General features: G+C 48.1%; 1 long non-coding RNA gene across 1 annotated transcript; it reads left to right on the top strand.

Moving 5' to 3' along the window:
• Positions 1-1,976: 1,976 nt before the first annotated feature.
• LOC109283924 (uncharacterized) lies at positions 1,977-4,444 on the top strand. Its single transcript, XR_002091239.2, has 2 exons — positions 1,977-2,033; positions 3,840-4,444. It is a non-coding gene; the product is annotated as an uncharacterized LOC109283924 (long non-coding RNA).
• The last annotated feature ends 341 nt before the right edge of the window (positions 4,445-4,785 follow it).

The raw sequence follows: 4,785 nt of genomic DNA, 5'->3' as shown, positions 1-4,785 counted from the left end.
GCCCTGCACAGTGCGGGGCAGAGGGACAGCCCCAGCAGCCCCAGCCTGGGCCCTCCTGCTCTGTACTGCCCGGGGGGGCTCTGCCAAGAGGCTCTGGAGCCCCCCCAACCCTGCCCCTGGGGTAAATAGAGGCTTTTTTTTCCATTTATTTTTCTGGGTTTTTTCCTGGCTTTTTTTTTTTTTTTTTAAGTGTTGGTGCCTGGGGTTGGGGGAGCAACCATGGAGGCCTGGGGGGTGCACATGGGGGGTGGGGCTGGGTGGGGCAGTCATCGGGGGGTTGCAGCAGCTGGCAGGGGATGGGGCCAGGTGGGGCAGCAATTGGGGGGCTGGAGTGGGGCATGTGGGCATTGTGGCGGGGGGTAGCCCCTGCGGGGGCCATTTGTCCCCTGTTGGAGAGCTGTAACCCATGTGTGGCTATAGCCCCCCAACAGCCAGTGCTTTAACACTGTAGATATATCAATAAAACATTGCCCAACTGATTGCTTTCTCTGTCTCACTCTCTCTCTCTTTCTTTCTCTTAATAGTTGTCTTTTGTTTTCATTGTGGAGGAACATGGATTTGGGGGTAGTTTACAGAGTGACTTTGGGATTTTTTTTATAAGGGATTTTTCAGTTTTCCAATAGGGAACACCAGAATTCCTGCGAGGGAGGCCAGTGGCAGGACCCTGCCTGCTCAGAGCTGGCATCTTGGACCCAGCTGGCTGTAGCTGACCTCCTGGCCAAATGGGGCCTGGAGGACATGCTTTGACAGTACAAAGCAGGCCACCACACCCAGAACATCTTCCAGGCAATAGTTGCCCAGGTGGCCAGGCAGGGGGCACGCATGGCAGTAATGCCACACAGAGGCCAACCCTGCAGCCACAACCCACTGGCAGCTGGCCCAGAGGGGCAGATGCCTCATCCCAGTCTGGCAGGTGTGCAGCACGTCATAGCCAGGCAGCAGCCCCCACTGCCAGACTGCTGCAGTAGGTAGAGGGTGCAGGGAACTCTCCGGGCTGCTTCAGCAGTCCAGATGGCACAAGGGGTAGTGTCCTCGGGTACCAATTGCCTGGGCCCCAGAAGCTCCTGAGAGCAAGTAGCAAGCTACTTGCCAGGGCAGCTTTTTGTACTGATGGGACCAGGACAGGGCAACTTTTTATATTGCTGGGGACAAAACAAGTGCTGACTCCAGGCTCTAGCTCCCCCTGGCTGCAGATCCAGGAGGAGCCAGGCAGGGTTATTTTGCCCCAAGTGGCACAATTTGCTCCTCAACAAAGTGCATGTCCAAGCACGTGTGCTGGGGCAAAAAGCCTCATCTCAAATTTGCACCACTTCTATTTAAGCTGCTGCAAGTGCACGTGCTTGCATGTGCAGATGCGCCCTATGTGTGTATCTATGTATGTTTTTTGACATGAGGAAGGTAAAGTCTCTGGTCATTATGATATTGCCTAGGTAGAAGGGGATGGGCCAATTGCCTAGATCAGTCTCTCAGGCAGATGCGAGTGTCTCTTTCTGTTGGCAACATCACTGTTCTCAGGGGATATAATGGCTGTAGGAGGTCATGCCCATTTGGGAAGAGACAGCCTCTTTGGTAATTTGAAGACTGAAATGATAATCTTACATTTGAGCTGGAGCCAGTAAAATGAGCACAGCACTGAGATGATGCAGGCTGGGTTAGTGAGCAGACTGCCTGCTTTGTTCAGAACCAGCTGTGATTCTCTTGAGGGCAGCTCTTTTGTACTGAGACATAGAGAATAGGGATATTCAAGACTGGAGGTCACACCACAGCTCAGTCTGTCTATCTTTATAACTGGAAGGGACACAGCTGCTTCCTAGACATGGGTGAAGTAGGGTGTTTTTCGTGGGCATAGCTATGAATCCATAAGCAACATGAAGAATGACCCCTCTCCCTCCCTGGTCCCTGTGGCTCAGGCTAGTCAATCAGGTGACCTAGCCAGATAAAATTCCTAGACGGAGTGGGGGAGGTCTCTCTTCCTTCTGGCAGGCATTATGAAACTACAAGCAAGTACCCCAGGCAGCAGCTTGGTGATTTCTGTAAGTAGAAACCTGGAAACCTGCCATAAGTTAGGAATTAAATATAGGCAAGTCATGTCTTAAAAGGGTCACTGTACCCAGACTCTGTAAAGACTCAAGTTGCTTTAGTTTATCTCAAAGTGTATTCTGATTTTATTGTGCAACTCCCCCCATCTGATCAATAAAGGTGTCAGGTTACATCCTGCATTGTTGGGCACCCAGAGAGAGAGAGAGAGAGCGCGCGCGCAACCTTCTGCTGCCTGCCTGGCCACCAAAGTTTGTCTTTTTATTTTCCCTCTGTTCTTCCTTATGTTATCTTGGGATGCTGCGGGCTCAAAGAAGCACCCAGAAATATTAGTGGGCAAAGCACCCCCTAGGTTCATGGGATCTATGTGCCACAGGCTGCACAAAGCCCTGTGACAGACCAGTGCCCAGGTGGTGGCAGCATTAACCTAGGCTTGCGGGGGTTCTCCAAGAAGTGGGCTCCCCAAGGGAGACCCTCAAAGTGAGATTTTGGGCCTGGCACAGTGAGGTGGGTGTCTCTGCATTGTAGCACCCCTGCTGTGCTGCCACAATCACACCGACCCAAAGAACCTTGCCTGCCAAAGTAAAACTCTACACAGATTGGCATGAGCCAATTCAAGAGATAGTAACAAAAAGTACCTTAAGGTTCACACATGCAGATTCACCACATTCACATATCTAACAGATCCCATCATGAACTCACTTGCTTCATCAATCACAGGGTCACTTTGATACTCTGGACCTGATTCTCTTCCTTGCAGAGTAACTGAGGGGAGGACAACCAGGAAAACAGCCCCAGATACTGCCTTTGTTGTGGGGGACAACAGCAGCTGCCACTGTAATGGCAGCAGACTGTGCTGCCCCAATCAGCCTGGTAGGAATTGGTGCTGCCCTGTGTGTCAGCAGCCCTGCCTTGCTATGCCTCTGCTTTTCCTACTTCTGCTGGTTTTACAGTACTGTAGTGCCATAGGGCCAGATTCTCAGCTGACACAAATTGCCCTCCCTTCTTTGAATTGAATGAGGCTGCTCAAGGGATTGAAGTTAAGTGCATGCTTAAGTGCTTTTTTTGATTCTGGAGTTAGAAGTGGAAGATGCAGATATTGCGACTTAGCACATTTCCTTTTCTCTTTTCAGGCGGGGGGCCTACCTTCTTATCCAGCTCTGTTTTTGATCTGAATCAGGACACACACTTGCTGTTCCTGTTTGCTCTTCTTATTTGCATGATAGCACAGCCACCAGACCTCAGTTGAAATCATGGCCTGTTGCATTTAATGCTGTTCAGGTACATAGCAGGAGACAGTTGCTGCAATCTAAGCAGACAAAAGACAATGATTGGCCCTTTTTATAGGGAGGCAACTGAGGGACAGAGAAGCTAAATAACTTGCCCTGAAGGGAGTCTGTGGCAGAACTTGGAAAAAAGGGTCTGGCATGGGCCAAGAATACTTTAATCCAGCCACTGCCACCATCTTAAAACCATGCCTCCTACTCAACTGCTCCCAGGTACAAGGATAGCAGGGATGGTACAACAACTTTGCTAGCACTGTCCTCTCCCAGCTCTAAGCTGTTACCTGGCTTTGCCTGGTATTGTGAGCAATTTCATCCTTTGAGAAACATCAGCATTCACCAGATTTATTTAAAAAAATGTAAAGAGGAAAAAAGAAACCCAAGGTTGTTGGATTTGTGTTTGTGTGTTCATTATGGTCCCTGTAGAAACAGATAGTGTGAGATAAGGTGGAAATATGTAGGTCAGCCAAAAATGTGTTCTAACCTGATATGGAGGCTGGCTCTCTTTTTTTCCTGCAGCTTGGAGATACGAGGAAGACTGACACTGAGCGCGACTGGAAGCGACAGGTGATGAAAGAGGAGGAGAATGAAAGTGACTGTTGTAACAAAGCCTTTGAATTAACAGCAGATGAAAAGAAAACTGAACTAATTCAAGGCTAAGACACACTGGTAATATTTATCTGTGCAATGGAAAAGAAACAGTAGAGGAGACAATAAAACAGAGTATTGATCCTGAAAGCCACACTATGGATTCCTTTTGGAAAACAGTGTAAGGATGGAAGGTACAGGTAAAGAATAAAAGAACAAGGCCCCGCAGGAGATGATTCGGAGTTGCATGATATTGCCAGCCTTGGCTGTGACAAAATGAATATACGCTCTTCCCCTGCTTCCTATGAGCTGGACTTTCACAAGTTCTATCTACACTGTAAACAAATTCTCTTCAGATGACTAGGCCCAAACCAGGCTTTAGCTGTTAAGATCTAGCAAGATAATAACCTGAGCTGATAAATCAGTCACAGAACTATAGCAACAGGGTAAATTTCCTACTGCTGTGTCAGACAGTTCTATCACATCCAATTTGATTAAACTGAAGTTGGCAAGAAGTGATTAAAAAAATAACCTGATCTGTTTTCCCTCTGTTCTTCCTAGCAGTGTGTCATCCCATCTGTCGACAGAGTCAAAGTAATTAAACAGGCTCTACTCAGATTGATGCAGATTGTAACAATGGACAAGAGGGGTTTGGGGGAGGGGAGGGGTGTTCATGATATCTTTTATAGGACCAGCTGTATAATTGGAAAATAAATTTGACAAGCTTTTAGACATACACTTCCCCCCCTCAAGTAGCTTATGCCTGATAACTTGCCAAACTTATTTCCCAACTTTATAGTTGGTCTAATAAAAGATATTACAAAAGTCCCTCACCTCTTGTATGCTTCCTGGACCATCATGGCTACAACAATACTCC

Source organism: Alligator mississippiensis, chromosome 3, assembly GCF_030867095.1.
Source record: "Alligator mississippiensis isolate rAllMis1 chromosome 3, rAllMis1, whole genome shotgun sequence".
NCBI lineage: Eukaryota > Metazoa > Chordata > Crocodylia > Alligatoridae > Alligator > Alligator mississippiensis.
The sequence above is the reverse complement of the archived record's forward strand: the minus strand, read 5'-3'. Positions and strand labels throughout refer to the sequence as shown.